We start from the raw sequence: 19,352 nt of genomic DNA, 5'->3' as shown, positions 1-19,352 counted from the left end.
TCATGTGCATCTTTGAAAAGCGTTGGCCAATAAAACCCACTCTGCAGTACTTTTGCTGCAGTTTTTCTTCCACTAAAATGTCCCCCACATGCCGAAGAATGGCAAAAAGTGAGAATGCTTTGGAATTCACTCTTGGGGACACAACGGCGAATAACTTGGTCAGGACAATATTTGAATAGTTCAGGTTCTTCCCAGAAATAATGTTTAATTTGCGAGAAAAATCGATCCTTTTCTTGTTTTGTCCAGTGAGAAGGTACTTGTCCTGTTGACAAGTAATTGACAATATGGGCAAACCATGGAGGACGGTTAGAGGAGATTGCGAAAAGTTGTTCGTCAGGAAATTTTTCTTTGACCTCATCTATGCCTATCGTGTGTTCAACTAAGATCCTGGAGATGTGATCAGCTACCACATTCTCAGAACCCTTCTTATCTCGGATTTCCAGATCAAATTCTTGTAAAAGAAGGATCCATCTGATCAAACGCGGTTTAGTATCTTTCTTTGAGAGGAGATGTTTCAGAGCCGCATGATCAGAGTAAACTAGAACCTTAGATCCTAACAGATATGAGCGAAATTTTTCAAGGGCAAACACTACTGCTAGTAGCTCTTTTTCTGTTGTGGTGTAGTTTAATTGGGCATCGGAAAGAGTCTTGCTAGCATAATAGATCACATGTGGCTCCTTATTGATTTTTTGGCCTAAGACGGCACCTATTGCAAAGTCAGAGGCATCACACATAATCTCAAATGGAATGGACCAGTCAGGGGATTTTATTATGGGTGCTGTTGTCAGGGCTATTCGTAATGTGTTGAACGCTTTCAAACAGTCTTCATCAAAAATAAATGGTGTATCCTTAGCCAACAAATTGCACAAGGGTCTTGAAATCTTGCTAAAGTCTTTGATGAAGCGTCTATAAAATCCGGCATGACCTAAGAAAGATCGTATTTGTCGGACCGAAGTAGGGGGTGGTAGTTTTGAAATAACCTCAACTTTGGCTTTATCTACCTCGATTCCTTTTTCAGAAATAATATGTCCTAATACAATTCCTTTCCGCACCATGAAATGGCTCTTTTCCCAACTTAGGACAAGATTTGTCTCCATACACCGTTTAAGAACTTTGGAAAGATTATGGAGACAATCCTCAAAGGTGGTTCCAAACACAGAAAAATCATCCATAAAAACTTCAAGACATTTGTCCACCATATCCGAAAAAATGGCCAGTATGCACCGTTGAAATGTAGCGGATGCATTGCAAAGCCCGAATGGCATATGCCGAAAAGTGAAGGTGTCATAGGGGCAGGTGAAGGTAGTCTTTTCTTGATCATCCGGAAATACAGGTACTTGATTGTACCCTGAATAACCATCAAGAAAACAGTAGAAACTTTGTCCTGCTAACCGTTCTAGGATTTGGTCGATGAAGGGCAATGGAAAATGATCCTTCCTAGTAACGGCATTCAGTTTTCTATAATCTATGCATACTCGCCATCCAGATGATATGCGAGTTGGAAGTAGTTCACCTTCTTCGTTCTCCACCACAGTAATACCAGATTTCTTAGGTACTACTTAAGTGGGACTGACCCATTTACTATCGGATATGGGGTAGATGATTCCAGCATCTAACCACTTTACCACATCTTTTTTTACTACACGCATGTTTGGGTTCAATCTCCTCTGCATATCTCGATGAGGTTTGGCATGTTCCTCAAAATGAATATGGTGCATGCAAATGGAAGGGTCAATTCCTTTTAAATCGGCAATGGACCAACCGATAGCCTCTTTGTGTTCCTTCAGAATACCAACCAATTGTGCTTCCTGATTAGGGGTCAAGTCTGATGCAATGATTGCCGGGAGGGTGTCATTGAGTCCTAGAAATACATACTTAAGCGTAGCAGGAAGAGGTTTCAATTCTAACGTAGGTGGTGATTCTAAAGATGGGACTATTGGTGTACTGGCTAATGTGGGCAATGGCTCATACTTGATTGTCCATGGAGTGGTTTTATCATGTGGTGTATCTAACAAGATGTTAACTTCTTTCATATATTCCTCAAAGTCACACATTCCAAAGTGAGCCAAGCAAGTATCTAATGGGTCTGGTGCTAGAATTATGGGTGTTGCATCTTCTATAATATCTTCTAGTGTATCTACTTCGAAGCAACTATCCATTGATGGTCCTTGGGAAGCACCAAACACATTCAGTCTTAGTTTCTTATTCCCAAACGATACGTCTATGACTCCTATCCTACAATTAATGCATGCATTTGCCGTAGCTAGGAAGGGTCGTCCTAAGATAATGGGAATTTGTCTGGGGTTGCCACTTATTCCATATCGAGAACCAGAAAATCAACTGGAAAGTAAAACTCATCTACCTTGACCAAGACATCCTCAAGCATTCCATGTGGTTCCTTAATTGATCTGTCGGCTAACTGCAGTGTGACTGATGTGGGTTTCAGTTCTCCAAATCCAAAAAGTTCATACACCGAACTAGGTAAAAGATTCACACTTGCCCCTAAATCCAGAAGAGCTTTTTCAATGTGATAATCTCCTATAACACAGGAAATGATGGGGGCTCCTGGGTCCTTAAGCTTGGGAGGAGTGGCATGCTGGAAGACAGAACTAGCCTGTTCAGTGAGACGTACTTTCTTTGGGATTTGTGATCTAGATTTACGTTTTTGGGTGCACAAATTCTTCAAAAATTTGGCATAAACAGGAACCTGTTTGATTGCGTCTAGAAGGGGAAGATTAATTTGGACTTGCTTAAACAATTCCAACATCTCATCAAGTTTTCCTCCCTTCTTATCTGCAGGAATAGGGGCTTTCAGGGCATCCGGAAATGGGGCTTTAGGCAAGTAAGATGATTCTGGTGCAGTTGGTTCCTTCTCTATTTTCAGGTCCTCCTTGTTCTTGGGTGATTTGGATTCGGTTAGAGATTTAGGGTCGGTCTCATTGGTTTTACTAGTGTGTTCAATGACCTTCCCACTTCTCAGAGTCATGATTGATTTGGCATGTTCAGAAAAAGCTTCTGGGGTATTAGAACTCTCAATCACAAATTGTCCTCTTGGATTGCTCTCGGGTTGGCTAGGTAATTTTCCTCCTTCCCTCCTACTGAATGCAGTTGCTAGTTGACCTATTTGGGTCTCTAGCTTAGCAATGGATTGTGTGTGGGAGTTAAGGGTCTGAGTGTTGACTTCTAATCGTTCTAATGCTTTCAGGACTTTTTCCTCAAAAGTTGAGCTGTGACCAGTAGTAGACGGTTGAGGAATATTTTGAAATTGATGGTATGGTCCATGCCTATATGTTGAGTCTTGATATTGAGGTCGAGGTGTGGCAGGACCAACCACTGATTGTGGTCTCCAGAAAAAATTTGGATGGTTTCTCCAGCCGGGGTTATAAGTGTTCGAATATGGATCGTTTCCTGGTCTGCGAGCTTGTTGGACTTGAGCTTGCTGAACTTGCTCGTGCACAAACTCAGAAAATTGAGGTGCGGCTGGGCATTCACTAACAAAATGGTTCGGACTTGCACACAATGCACAAACTTCTTGGATTGGGTTAGATGGAATCGGGGATTGTCCAGTATTTAGAAGATGATCTAATTTTTGGGACAGTTCATCTACCTTTCGATGGATATCTATGGCATTTCCTACTTCATATATTCCACCTCTTTTTTGGTTTAATATGGGTTTATCTCTAATAGAGGCAGACATATGATGTAATGAATTTTCATTTAAAATTTCAAACAGTTGCCATGCCTCATCCTCACTTTTCAGCATGAATGTCCCACCGCATGATGCATCGACCATTTGTCGATGTCTTTCAGAGAGCCCATCATAAAAACATTGGATTAACTGTCACTTGGGTACGGCATGGTGGAGACATTTTCTAATAAGGTCTTTTAATCTCTCCCATGTTTCATGAAACATTTCTCCATCTAATTGGGAAAAACTAGTTATGGCTTTCCTTATTTGATTAGTTTTTTCTATGAGAAAATATTTCTTGAGAAACTCTCCTTGCAGCTGGTCCCAGGTTGATATAGTCATGGAATCCAAAGTATGTAGCCAGTATTTGGCTGTCCTTAAGTGAAAAAGGGAATAATTTCAACCTAAGAGCATCATCGGAGAAGTTGTGAATTTTGACAGTTGAACATATTTCAAGAAATTCTTCAAGATGTTTATAAGGGTCCTCATTACTAAGTCCATAAAATGAAGGTAACATTTGGATTATACTGGACTTAATTTCATATTGAGTGGCCTCCACAGGGGGCACTTGAATACAAGGAGAGTAGGTATATGTGGAAGGAGTAAAATACTCCTTTAATTGCTTGGGTGGATCATTCTCCTGATTTCGGTCCATCTTTTTACGTCTGTTGGCTCTAAGGGTTCTTTCTATTTCTGGATCAAAAGGTTGGATTTCTGGTCGTAACGATCTACGGCCAAGCATACACCTTATAATTATACTGTAGAGCAAACACAGAAAATTTTTCTTTTTATAATATATATTTTTATAATAAAGTGAGAAAAGAATGAAGAAAATCTAAAGAGAAGAACCTAAGAATCTTAAATCTATGAAAAGGGAGAAATTAGTTAATGTTTAGATGTTAATTGCAATCAACTTAAACAATCATAGACTCTCTATCCTAAGGTTAACTTAGATCTAGACAGCTCCTAACTTTCAAGACCGCCTTTGAGCACTCCAAGCTCAAGACTGACTAACTGACTCGGCCAGGTAAGCGTAAGATGTGGGAGGTTCCCTGCTCGTTGCTTTCCTTAGACACCAACTAAGTTGGCCAGGTCAGTCAACGGAACCAATTGAAAACCACTTTCTTTAACCACTTGCCTTAGACACCGAGCAATTAACCAATCCGCACTCGGTTCAACTCTAGAGCTTTCTTATCCTATTGAGCTCGAAATTCTTAGGGCTGACGTCTAGTTGATTTTAAATTAAGATCTAGGTTATGCAAATGCAAGGGAGTGATTTGTGGGCCAAGGAAGGGTGATCAAGTCCCCACCTTATCTGGTTAATGGGTTATTGCCCTTAAGATTAATTATGGAGATGCAATGCAAAGAAACAAGGTATCCAATCAAGTTAGAAATTTTTATATTTGAGGTTATGCTATTTTAGTTAAGTGTTATGAAATGTCAGTGGCTTCTTTTTTTTTTTTATAATTTTATCTTTTTATATATTTTTTTAATTTTTTTTTTAGTTTTGCAAGAAAATAAATTTAAGTGATTAAGTCTAAAAAGCAATAAATCACTAGACTATAAAAAGTAGCAAATTATTCTAAGCAGCAAAATTCCTAAGTAGTAAATTAGTTATGCAAGGTAATTATGTAATTATGCAAATAAGATTATCTAGCTAGAAAGCACTGAAAAAAAAAAATTTAAAATGAGAAATAAAAACTGATTTTTTTTTTTTTTAATTTTTTAATTCAACCGTACCAAGATTCCGGCAACGGCACCAAAATTTGATGCGTAGTCGTTGATAGCACCAAAAAAATAACTCTACTCACTACGTAGGTAGGATGAGTCGAGATCGTATCCTCAAGGACCTTGGGCTAAGTTGAGATTGCAAGGTAAAAGAAAGAAGCGTTGTTTTTGATTTAGAAAATAAATTATCTTAAAATTGAGGTAATTAGAAAATAAAGAGCTTGGGAGTTTTGAGTTAATTTGCACTAGCAGAGTTGTATCTCTTTTTTAACTAAATAGATGTGATTAATCTTAGAAAAAATACCTGTCTTTCCTCGGCACGCTCCGTACCCGTAGATCACGGCGCGTCTCCGAAAAGTACTAGGTAAACAACTCTTCTTTCCTCGGCACGCCCCGTATCCGTAGATCACGGCGCGTCTCCGGAAAGTAAAAGTTGTTCATAATATTAATCTAATAAGAAAGCATAAATAAAAGCATATGAAAGGGAGCAAATAAAGAACTTATGACAATTTAAATAAAAAGCATAATCTTTATTGCATATAAAGAAATACAGGAAAGTTTAGAACAATAAACCATCTCTGTGTCGTTACAAAATTTCTTCTCCACTCCCGAGACTGCTAGTCTAGCTGCTCATGAAGTAGTCCCTTTCTATTCCTCTATGCAAGGCTCTAGAAGAATTTCTGGGCTTCCCCTCCAATGGGAGTACAAAAGTCTTTTTATAGGTGTTAGGAGGGAGGAGTTTTACATGATTTTCCGATGTGGGACTAAAGAAAATATAAATCTTTCAAAATATTTCTAAATATTAATTTTTTTTCTTTAATAAGCATTTGTTTGACCGCCATCAAAAATTCCTTGTGAACCCGTCTGCCGTGCGTCCACACCCGCGCGATGCTGCACCCGTGCCCGCGCCCATGATCACGCCACGTCCACGCCTCATGCGTTCCGCGTCCTGCGCTGCTGCTGCGATCCGTGTTTGCCCGCGTCTGTCCCGCGTCCGCGTCCGTCCCACGTCTGCATCGCGTCCGTCCTGCGTCCGCGTCGCGTCCACGCGCGGGCGTTCACACGCTGGTGTTCACACGCACCCAGGGCATCAATTTTTTTTGAATTCACGTGAACATTCTTTGTATATTCCAAAAAGAAACAAAAGTTCCTTCATAATGACATCTATATCCTTTTTGGATTCCTTGCATAGTATCTTCATTTTCTATAATACCGGATGCGTCTTTCTTTTATTTTAATTTTATTTTAAGTCTAATTTTCTTCAAACTTGAGTCTTTTTGATCTATGAATCGGACTCTTTGTATCGGCGATCACCTTTCCTGTAAAACATAGAAAGAAACATCAAATTCTTAATAAATAAGATAAATTAAATATAATTTTTTAATTTAAAATACTTAAATTAAGTGTTTATCACGGTTCTTCTCAGGGATTGGAGTTCGTTGGAATCCCGAGCGGAAGCAAGCTGAGCCCCTCCAGCTAGTTGCCCTTGAAGGCGGGCAACTTCGTCGGTCGCCATCCTGAGCCTCCCTTTGTATTCGTCCACCTGCTTGCGCCAGCCGGCCCGGTATGCAACATAGCTCGCCTCGGCATCCTGGAGCTGTTGCTGGAGGTCGGAGACCTTCGACCATTCCCGGTCGCTGTCGGTCCGAGTTAAAAGTCGGGATGAGCTTCCTTCCAACTGGCTAATCCTCTCCTGTGCAGCCGACATCTCCACCCGGAGGGAACTGATCTTGGCAGTTTGAGCCCAAATTCGATCGCTGGCGCGCTTCCTGTGTTCCTCGAGCTCCCTCTCGAAGTTCGTCTTTCTCCGGCTGTACTCCATGATCCCCTTCACGTGGAGGTTTCGGAAGCGGATGGCCTCCGCGGTGGCTTCAGAGTGACCCTCCCTCAACCTGCGGAGCTCGCCTTCCATCTTCTTCGATCTTTTCGTCAAATGAAGAACTTCCTTCTTCAGGCGCTGGATCGTGGACTTCAGCGGAATCCCCTGGGGCAAGGGAAGCGCTTCGGCAGGACACTGCCATCGGGAGACAAAAGCGTCAAGGCGCGCCTTATTGCAGAAAGAAAAACAAAAAGGGGGAGGAAGGAAGAGTGGAGAAGAGTGGAAAAACCGTCCACAAGGAGAAACTCAACTTTATTGATTGAATATTTCTTAAAGACAAAAAGAAAAGGAAAAATCGCAGTAAAAGAAAACTACAAGGTCGGAGGTCTCAGACCTCTACAGTAGGAGTTGGGGAGCTCGGTGTCCCTGGAAGGGGGGCTGCGGCAGCAGTAGCAGCGGAGGAGGGACCGGCCTCATCTTCAGACTCCTCGTCCAAGAAGCTGAGATCGAGCTCGAAAAATTTCCTGGCCACCTCCTGGCAGAGCTCGAATCCCTTGATGAATGCCTCTTGGCCGAATCTGACGTTCAGGTCTCTCATCTCCGCAGAGGCCTTGAACTCCTCCACCGCAAGAACCCTAGCCTCCGAGACCAGGACCGGGATCTGCTCCGCCAAATTTGCGACCTCAGCCTCTGCCTTCCTCACCGTCTCCTCCGAGGTCTGCTTCTCTTCCTTCTGGGCCTGCTTTTCTTTCTCCAGGGCCTCTTGGAGGTAACTACTTCGACGGCCTTTTCTTTGAGGCGAGCGACTTCAGCCCGGCGATGCTCCTCCACCTAAATGGCGTCCCTCGCCCGGTTCGTCGCCTCGATATTGGCAAGGAGCTGGTGCCCAATCTGCAAAGGCGGCTAGGGGATTAGAACAAGGATCGAAAAGCCAATTAAATGAAGATTTGTTTACCTCGAGAAAGGATCCTAGGGAGTCCCAAACCCGCTGCTCAGGATCGGCACGATCAATCCTCTCGACGACTTCGGACAGAATGCAGCCGTCGATCAACCGCTTGATCAAGTCTCTGTCATTGAAGGGATTCTCCGGCTCTTCTTCAGAACCGTGGGATTCTTCGATGGCGACCCGGCGGCCACTTATCCTGCGGGCCACCGACTTCCTTCTCCTCCCCCTCTCGACCCCGGGCGCCTCCGCGGGACGGACCCCCGGAACGGGAACCTCAGTGGGGGGACTCCTGGAAGAAGCCCGGGGGGCCGGAGGTTCGGCATCCGAAGGGACTTCGACTACGAAGGCCATCTGGGCAGGCGCGGCCGAGCTCGTTTCCTCTGTTCTGGCCTTCTTTGCTGATCCGGAGGTCGCGACGTCTTTTCTTTTGTGGGCCTTGAGGCCTCTGACGAGCATCCGTGCTACTTCGACGTCCATTCCTAAAAAAAAAAGAATATAAGTCAATCAAAAATCGGTGATGGGATGAAAAAGGAAGAAGTGACACGCAAAAAAAAAAAAGGAGAGAGAAAGAAGAAAAGAAGAGAAAAAGAAGAAGGACGGGAGAAAAGAAGAGGAAAGAAAAGATGAAATACTCGCAGGATCCTGGGGACTCAAGCCGATGTTGAACAAAAGCTGCTCCTTCAGAAGGTTGGGAAGGGAAGGAGCGGAATAGCCAAGAAGTTTTTGGGCAGCCTGAAGGTCGTCCTCCCCCAGGCTGGGGGCCCGGCGGACAGAGTCCCTTAGAGAGCCCCAAGGGGACAAGCCCAACCTCAAAATCGGACAGTGGACGAAGAGGTACTTCCCCTTCCAGTTGTGGATTGAAGAGGGAGCACCTTTCAGCAACCCCTTCTTGCCAAACTGGGGGAGAAATACCACCAGTCCTTTGCCGAGGGATGACGCTTGAAGGTGTAGAAATGCCTAAACAAAGAGAGGGATGGCTGAACCTCGACTACGTGGTAAAGGGAAAGAAATCCTATCAAAAATCTAAAGGAATTCGGTGCCACTGAAGCTAAAAAAATATCCAAGAAATGGAAGAGGGCGACAACGAAAGGCGGAAGCGGAAGCCGGAGTCCGGCACGGAAGGCCTCCTGATACAGGCAGAAACGACCAGGTGGGGGAGTGCTAGCCCGGTCGGAGGGACCAACTTCGGAAGAACTCCATACCGAACCCTTATCAGTAGGAGTTCATCCGGAGTCAGAGAGCAGGGAATGGCACCCGGCGCAAAAGCTGGGCGAAGCTCAGCCCCAGATGTGGGTTCGCCTACGGTACGGGGGTCTTGGGGGGCTGAGGCGGACGAACTCCTGGAACCGCTAGAGACGGAGGTGCCGGAAGACATTTCAAATGAGAACCCTAAAAATCTTGGAGAAATCAGGCAGAGCAAGAGGTGAAAGGTTTGCGGGGAACCAAACCAAAGGAGGGCGACAGGAGAAAGATGGGGAAAAGGGGCATCCGAATGGCAAGAAGGGGAACGAAGTTCCGGGACTAACCTAAGTCGCTCCGAAGGATGCAGAAGGTGCGAGGACAGGGATGACTCGAAGGATGCCTAGGGCCAAGGTAGACGCCAAGGAGGGTCAGGGCTCTCGAAGAAAAGGCGGACACCGATAGAACTTTCAGGTGGAGTAGAGCCCCTAAAGGTGGAAGGGCGGGTTTAAATAGACCCTGGGATCCGGCGCCATAATGATCGCGAATCCCCCCAGGCCAACCCGCGCTCGCCACGTGTCCCACTCGCCGCGGTAGGCGGCTAAAAGCGGCTGACAGCTGATAGAGCCATTACTGCACCGTACCTGAACCAACGTACCAGCGGAAATTCCGAAAGGTCCCATCGAATCGCCCTGATTCGAAAAGACTCCAGCACGCGCGCATTTAATGCCAAAATATCTGGGGGCGATCGTGCACAGGATTCAAGGGGACAACTTTGGCTGCGAAAATTTCTCTGTACTTCATTCGAAATTCGAACTCGGAAGTAGGGGGATTGGTGTTGGGTATAAAATACCCTCCAGCTGAAGTTCGTGACAGGAGTGACCCTCCGGGGATCCAACCGACTTCCGACCTTCGGCGGCATCTCTTCGAACCTCTCTGGCGGTAGAGCCTCCGCAACATTCTCAAGTTTTGCCAACAGATCAACCCCCGCCAGCGTCGACCAGATTCTTCACAGCAGACGGGCTCCTACGGGAGCCGGACTTCATCGACTTTGACTGCGTGAAGACTTCGTCCGGACTCCTACGGGAGCCGGACTTCGCCCCTAACTCCAATTACAGGTAGACTCTGCCCGGACCCTACGGGAGTCGGACCTCGTCCCCGACTCTGGCTGCAGGCAGACTTCGTCCGGACTCCTACGGGAGCCGCACTCCGTCTACGACTCCAATTGCAGGTAGACTTCGTCCGGACTCCTACGGGAGCCGGACTTCGCCCCTAACTCCAATTGCAGGTAGACTCTGCCCGGACTTCTACGGGAGCCGGACCTCGTCCCCAACTCTGGTTGCAGGAAGACTCCGCCCGGACTCCTACGGGAGCCGGACCTCGTCCCCGACTCCGGCTGCAGGCAGACTTCGTCCGGACTCCTACGGGAGCCGGACTCCGCCCACGACTCCAATTGCAGGTAGACTTCGTCGGGACTAGTACGGGAGCCGGACTTCGCCCCTAACTCCAATTGCAGGTAGACTCTGCCCGGACTCCTACGGGAGTCGGACCTCGTCCCCAACTCTGGTTGCAGGAAGACTCCGTCCGGACTCCTACGGGAGCCGGACCTCGTCCCCGACTCCGACTGCAGGCAGACTTCGTCTGGACTCCTACGGGAGCCGGACTCCGCCCACGACTCCAATTGCAGGTAGACTTCGTCCAGACTCCTACGGGAGCCGGACTTCGCCCCTAACTCCAATTGCAGGTAGACTCTGCCCGGACTCCTACGGGAGCCGGACCTCGTCCCCGACTTTGGCTGCAGGCAGACTTCGTCCGGACTCCTATGGGAGTCGGACTCCGCCCACGACTCCAATTGTAGGTAGACTTCGTCTGGATTCTTACGGGAGCCGGACTTCGCCCCTAACTCCAATTGCAGGTAGACTCTGCCCGGACCTCCACGGGAGCCGGACCTCATCCCGACTCCGGCTGTAGGCAGACTTCGTCCGGACTCCTACGGGAGCCGGACTCCGCCCACGACTCCAATTGCAGGCAGACTTCGTCCGGACTCCTACGGGAGCCGGACTCCGCCCACGACTCCAATTGCAGGCAGACTTCGTCCGGACTCCTACGGGAGCCGGACTCCGCCCACGACTCCAATTGCAGGTAGACTTCATTCGGACTCCTACGGGAGCCGAATTTCGCCCCTAACTCCAACTGCAGGTAGACTTCGTCCGAACTCCTACGGGAGCCGGACTTTGCCCCTAACTCCAATTGCAGGTAGACTCTGCCCGGACTCCTACGAGAGCCGGACCTCGTCCCCGACTCCGGCTGCAGGCAGACTTCGTCCGGACTCCTACGGGAGCCGGACTCCGCCCACAACTCCAATTGCAGGTAGACTCAGTCCGGACTCCTACGGGAGCCAGATCTCGTCCCCGACTTCGACTGAAGGAAGACTTCGTCCGGACTCCTGCGAGAGCCGAACTCCGAGCTCCTCTCAGACGGGTAACTAGCCACCTCTCTCCGCCAGACACTCCAGTCGGACTTCGGCCGACAGACCTGGACCCTCTAGCAGGCCACAGCAACGGCCACGACTCTGCTCCACTTCCTGTGACGGATTTCGCGCGGCTCCATCATTCCCTGGTGGGCCGCAGTAACGGCCATGACTCTGCTCCACTTTCTGCGGCGGATTCCGCACGGCTCCATCACTCCCTGGCAGACCGCAATAATGGCCACGATCCTGCTCCACTTCCTGTGACGGATACCGCGCGATTCCTCCATCCTCTGGCAAGTCGCGACAACGGACGCCGCTCCACTCCCCGCGATAGACTCCACATGGCATGTCCCGGTGATAGCCACGATTCCACTCCACTACTCTTCGCAACAAACTCCTCCTGACCATGGGCAGCCCGCTGCCAGACGGTTACAAACATCGCTATCAGTCTGTTGCTCCCTCCGCCTATAAAAGGGGGACCCCAGATATGTTATTCTCTAAGCTCTCATTTCTTACCTAGAAACTCTGCTAAAATTTTCGTTCGAGCACTCCATTCTTGTTGAGGCAGAGAACTGACTTGAGCGTCGGAGGGTCTTACCGGAGCAACCCCACCTCCGGTTTAGACTTCTTTTGCAGGTCCCGGCGGCGACCGCGAGTCCCTCGACTCCAGCTTCTCCGGCGCAGGTGGATTTTTGCACCAACAAGGATGATTGTGATGACCGAAGATTCTATTAAATTTTTTGAGTGAATAGTGAATTAGTGATACTTCATATTTATTTTTAATTTATGTTTTGGATTTAGTATTTTAAATTTATCTATACTTTTTAGATATCTTTTTGAGTATTCGTTAATGAATAGATTGGTATACATTTTGATTGTGCTTTTTGTTACTGAATCTTACGATTCGAGTCATGATTTGAGTCACGATTCAAGGCATGGACGATTCACGAGTCGAATTCCGATTTGACAACATTGTTTAGAAGATAGAAGGAGATTGTCCTCCCTAAATCAGGCACATGACAGATGTTGCATATGTTAGATGTATGTCTTAGAAGTCAATCGGATTGACATATTAATTCTTTCTAGGACATAATTTTGTATTTGATCTAATTAGTTAAGATAATTAATTATCATTCATATAGTATATGTGTCCATGAATCGTCCAATGAATTAACAAGATAATGACATATATACTCAGGAGTTGAAAATTTGAGGTATGTGTCATTGGTAGTTAATTAATAAACTGCTCCCAACCGTAGAATCATTATGTGGACGGTGATCGATCCAGATAGGTTGGTGCACGGATCGCTTTCTTATGAGTAGATGAGTCTCGAATCTACAGTGTAGAGTCTCGAATCTACGGTGTAGAGACACTGAGCGAGAGTGCATGCGTTTGTTAGGGAACAAAAGTATTGAGTATAAGCAACACGAGAAGCACTTGAATGTCTACTCATTCATCAGTGACATTCTTGATGCTGTAGTAGTGTGAATAGTTCTTTGATGTGCGGTGTCTCGGCTATTCATAATGAGATTGCTGTAGTTTGACTACACCATTACTCGATCTCTTAGCCATATAGAGTCTTAAGGTGTATGTTGGCTGTAGTAGGTTCATTGTAGAAATAAGGTGTACACGTAGATGGGATCTATCGATTTTAGTAAAAAAAGAAGTCCTGTGCGATTTGCGAGACTGAGTTCAAAAAATTTTTAGCCAAAGTAAGTGTGAATATTGAAAAAGAGTTTCTATGAAAATTCACAAATGAATTCGAATCGAGCCAATTTTGCATACGACAGATGATGGGTTTGATGAGTTTTTCATAATCTTCATCTTGTCCGGACTCATGATAGAAGAACTGAATCACACGGTAATTATATCTAGAGATTCATTACTTTCATTCTGCTGAGTTATCACTACATACTGTTAGGTGTCACTAGTAGATCATGAGACTCGTCGAGCATTGTCTTGATGATCGATGACCCTTGATGGGCAGAGTTAGAATTGTTCTAATCTATTGAAAGGAGTTTCAATGATATTTTGATGGAGATCAAAATATATCTTACTATCAGATAAAATAGAATCTACGAGATCACACACAAAAGAGATCTTGACTGATCGGGATGTCGAATAGTGATTTTGAATTGAAAAAAGATTCAATTATCAATTTGATTGATTGATGATTGAACTTATATATAAAAGTTACATGAAGGACTTAGAGTTAGTAAGTTATAGGAGGATTAATTTGCAAATATTGCTAATTATTTGATTTGATCAAATATGAACTAAATTAAATCAGATCTAATCTAATTAAATTTGGTTTAATTTGGATTTTCTAGTCCAAATAAGATTTGGACTTAATTCCTAATTAGGTTTGACTCAAACTGGATTCAAATCAGATTCGAATCGGATTGAAATTTTATTAGAAAATCAGAGTCCCACCAGACTGGGACTCTCTTTCCTTATCCACGCCCAAGAGGGATGCCTAACTAGGTTTAGCATGGAGTAAGTGGCGTGCAAAAAAGATAGGGTGGTGGAAGGAGAAGATTCCTCTTTTAAGGACTCTAACCAACCTTATACAAACCCTAACTAATCCCTATTTAAAAGGGATAACATGGGGCGCCTCCTAAGGTGATTACACGGTGAATTTGAGAAGGGTGTGGCATGAGAAAAATAGAGAGAAAAGTGGGCAGCACAAGGGGATTGGCGTGAGGGTTGTTGGGCACCTCTTTCCTTCTTTCTTACAACCAAAGGTTGGTTGTTAAGGTCTCTTCCTTTCTCTCTCTCTTTGTCCAAGAGTTGAACATGGTTTTTTCTCCCCTTCTCCATAGATGTTCATGAGTTGGATATGTCTTCTCCTTCATAGATGTTCAAGAGTTGGACATGATTTCACCTCCATAATCAGTCCAAGAGTTTGGACGAAAAAAAAAAGAAAAGAGATGGGATCTCTTATTCTTCTTTTCTTTAGATCTTCTTCTTTCTCTTGAGAAGAGAAAGAGAAAGAAATCAGATTAGATCTGATTTTTTGATCCTTCTACGGATCTTTTTGATTTTTTTGAGAAAAGAATCAAAAGAGATCAAAGATTCGACAATTTAAGGAGCGATCTCTGCAAGGGAGCTAGCATCCCGATGTGATCGGGATCTCCTAATCAGATCAGCTTTGTGTGGATATCTGTAGAGGTCGGACACTTGTGCGGCTCTAAAAAGATCTTGAAGATATCCATAGATCATCAGATCGTGGCTTCAACGTACCATTAAAATATCCATGGATCATCAGATCGCGATGAAGGTCTACTCCTGCAAAGATAAAAATCAGATTTTTAATTTTGCTTGAATCTTAATCTTGTATATGTGATGATGCCTGGGTTATGTTGAGATATGATCTCTATATGCATGTTTGATTAGATTAGATCTAATTAGAGATTTGTTTTAATATTGTTCTGACATAAGGTTGTTCTGGCATAACAAGGATCGTTATGTTGTATGGTTGTTCTAGAACGATGTTGAAAAATTTTTAAAATTTTCTTCTGCTGTGTGTTTAAAAATTTTAAAATCTCTGCATGCATACCGGATCATCATGTGTTGGCATTTTCTAACAGTGGCATCAGAGCCATTTCATATTGCAAAATTAAAATTAGATTTCAGATATGAAATTATGACTGATTATGGATAGGAGATGGAGTTCTATATGTGAAATCTGTTTTTAGATTTGAAATTCTGAATGATTGAAATTCATGTGATGGATTTCATGATTTGAAAATCTATTTTTAGATCTGAAAATTTAGATTATTTTATGTTTATGCATTGATTTCAAGATCTAAAAATTATTTTAGGATCTGAAAATCTGATTTCTAATGTTCATGCATTTATAAATTCGATATCTAATTTTCATGTGATGAATCTTGTTAGATCTGAATTTATCTTTATTATATATTCATGCATGAAATGATGTTCATAAATAGAGATTCATCTTGATGTGATCTTTGATAATATGGATGTTTTTTTTTCAAATTAGAGTAATTTGATTGAACATAAGTTTTATAAATCAATCTAAGATCGTCCTGATATAAGGTTGCAATGGCATAACGAGGGTCGTTATGTGTTATGATTGTCGTATGATGAAAAGAAATTAATACATAAAATATTATAATAAATTAGCATGAATATAAGGACTATGTGATAGTCACGCGTGTGTTTTTCATAGATACATGTGATCTTCATGAATCACTACAAACCTTAAGAGTAGGGTTATATTATGAATACACTTTAGATGGTTGCAATTTCTTAATTTGTGGTGAGGAAGCAAAAGCCAAGCCCAATTTGGAATAGATTGACCTATTGGTGTCTAAGGCAAGTGCTTTGAAAGGTGGTTACTTAATTAGGATCGCATCAGCAGCGGAGAGTCTCCCACCGATCATTACTTATCTGTCTAATTTGATTGACCAAATTTTGATTTGGGGTACTTAGTGTTGAGTTCACCATGATTGTGTTGCACCATGACCATGAGTCTGATCTTGATAAGTGAAGATGCGATTTCATTAGTAGATCCAATGTAATTGTGGATTTACATGCGATATAAATAAACAATTAAAACCTAAGAAGACCTAAATTAAATCTTCTGAATTAGATATTAAGTCGAGCGGTCTTCCACCGGTGTAGATATGCGGGCTCTTCTGGATGTTGACTGTTCTCGGTTGGTCATAGTGGTTCAGTTGCATTAAGGAAGACGCAACCACTCTATAGCATGAGATACTCTAGGGTAAAGTTGGGGTTGGGCCTAATAACTGTCAGATGAGGGATCCAATGACAGCTTTACATCTACTAGCGAGCGGTGGGTCTGACTTAACTAAGAAATAAGGTCAATAACTGTCAGGTGAAGTTTTAGGACTTAGAGGTCGGAGATCGCTGTAACATGCTTGGAGAAGCATTGGACAAGAGTTGTTCACTCATTGATTGACACATCTCCAATAACTGTCAGGTGAGGTGATATGCCAATCGGTGGGACTGCAGTACCCACTTGAAATCCTAATCGTGAAAGATTTTTGTTTTTCTATCTAAGGAGTGTATGAGATTCGAGAAAATAGTAGAAGGTATATTTATTTTAAAAGATCCTAGAACAAATATTAAAATCAAATACAAAAATCTAACTAGAATCTCTACTCTTGATAGAATAAAATATCGATTTTAAATTCTTTAGCTCACATATTAGAAACCAATTGACTAATCAAACAAGTTATAAAGACTGGCTCAGGAATCTAAAATAGTTTTAGGTTCTAAAGGGTTAAGCTTATATCATGACCAGGACATCCTTATGTTACCAAACCATCGGATAATTGATCAAAAGGCAATCAGTTTATGATCATTGTTTGACAATGATTAAGGATTTGGATGAGCTTGAGAAGCTCGACCATGCACAAGGAATTGCGAATGAATTTGATCCTGCAATCTCTTATCAGTTCATATGGGCAGTTTATAGTAAACTATCATACGAATTAAATCGATTGCACTTAGTTAAAATATTGAACATCTTGGTGACTACCGAAGGGACCTTGAAGAGTTCAAGTGGTAGGGTTTTCACTATGGAGCGAGCTTCTACTTTCAAGAGAAGTTCTACTTAGAAGAAGAAGTCCATGAAGAAACATAAGTCTAAGAGCGAGCTAAAGAAGGAATTGTCCTGTATACCTAGAAAGCCTAAAGAAAAGATAGGAGATATACCTTCAGAAGGTATGTTGGGTCTACTCGATATTGGTATCTGAGCAAATAGCGAGTACTGTAGGGTCTGAGAGATCCGAAAATGAGATGAACCCAAAGTATATGTGGAACCTCAGATTTGGTCATATTAGAGGGGACAGAATAAACAAATTGAAATGTTATGAGCTTTTAAGCTCATCGACTCTTGAGTTGTTTCCGATTTATAAATTCTGCCTTCAGAGATAAATGGTCAAACTACCCTTTGTGGGATATAGGGTGAGGATCACTGAGATACTTGATCTGGTGCACATTAATGTGTGTAGCTCATTTGATGTGCAAGCTAGGAGTGGTTATCTTTACTTTGTTACTTTTATTGATGACTTTTCACGGTATAGGTACATGTGTGAGATACAAATCTGAAGTCTTTAAAAAGTTCAAAAAATTCAGATATGAGGTAAAGAAGCACACTAAAAAATTTTTAAGGTTCTTCGATGAGATCGAGGAGATGTATACCTTAGTGCGAGTTTCTAATCCATCTTAAGGAAAACGGCATAGTTTCATAATGGACTCTTCTTAGTGCACTTCAATTCAAAGGGTATCAGAAAGAAAGAATGGGATTCTTTTTGATATGGTCTAATCCATGATGAACATCATTGATCTTCCCTTATACCTTTAGGAATAAGCTTTACTGCTAAATAGTTTCCTCTAAGTCTATTCCTATCATGCCGTATGATATATGGCATGATGAGGATGTCCAACCCATGTCAAGCGACAATAGGTAGACAAGTTAGAGGTTAGGTCTATGACAGCTCATTTCTAAGATATCCTAAAGAGTTTAGAGATACTACTTTTACTTCCAAAAAGATCACAATGTGATTGTAATCTGACATACTATATTCTTGAAGAAATAGTTTATCCAAGATGGAGATAGTGAAAGGATATTTGAGCTTAAAGAGAGTTTCTAAGAGCAACGAATCATAGAACCTAAAGAATTTATTCATAATTGAGCCAGTATATGTAGTACCTCCTCCATCTTGTAGGTCGAATAATATCTCTCATCCTACTGAAAGATATTTAGGTATTCTAACAGAGGATGTAAAGAAAATGTTCCTCATGAGAGATGGAACATAGAGATGATCGCAAAACTACTATGAGTCGATGTTATATATCAATTCTGAGAAGTGGTTGAATGCAATGAAATTAAAAATTGACTTGATACATTCTAACAAAGTCTGATTCTTAGTAGATCGACCAGCAGGTATAGTATCTATTGAATTCAAATGGACCTACAAAAGGAAAAGATATAAAGGTAGAGATCTTTAAAGCAAGCATCTTGGAATAGGGATACTCGATGTGATCAAATGGTTTGATCTCATCAAGAACAGGAGGAAACATGTATTTATAAAAAGGGTCAGTGGGAGTAATGTCATATTCCTCGTATTGTATGTGGATTTTATTCTCTTGATTGAGAATGTTGTTCCCATACTGACTATGGTTAAAATATGATTGTTTAAAAAAATTCTTCATAAGAGATCTTTAGAAACATCCTAAATAAATCTATGAGATAAATATAGGTCTATAAGATAGATCTATTAGGATGCTAGTTTCACAGAAGATGTACATAGAAGAGGCGCTAAAGGGGTATAGCATGAAAAATCCTAAAAGGGTTTCTATCCCTTGGACATAGGATTAATCTCTCCAATAAGATGTGCAGGACACATCTATGGAGATATAGTATATGAGCTAGATCCTTTATGCTTTACCTAGTGGGAGCCTCATGTATACTATGTACATGATCTGATATAATTTTGCTGTGAGTATCACGAGCAAATATCGGTT

The 19,352-nt window shown here is 42.9% G+C and overlaps 1 protein-coding gene and 1 non-coding gene across 6 annotated transcripts in view; both read left to right on the top strand.

The window, feature by feature from the left end:
- Window positions 1-19,352, top strand: part of LOC105035138 (calcium/calmodulin-regulated receptor-like kinase 1) — a 53,162-nt gene that overhangs the window by 27,016 nt on the left and 6,794 nt on the right. The gene's annotated exons all lie outside the window — the stretch shown is intronic.
- On the top strand, window positions 3,852-3,957 carry LOC140858236 (small nucleolar RNA R71). The gene has a single exon (XR_012141804.1). It is a non-coding gene; the product is annotated as a small nucleolar RNA R71 (small nucleolar RNA).

The sequence above is a fragment of the Elaeis guineensis genome, chromosome 5, assembly GCF_000442705.2.
Source record: "Elaeis guineensis isolate ETL-2024a chromosome 5, EG11, whole genome shotgun sequence".
NCBI classification, from domain to species: domain Eukaryota; kingdom Viridiplantae; phylum Streptophyta; class Magnoliopsida; order Arecales; family Arecaceae; genus Elaeis; species Elaeis guineensis.
This window is presented reverse-complemented; position numbering and strand designations above follow the sequence as displayed.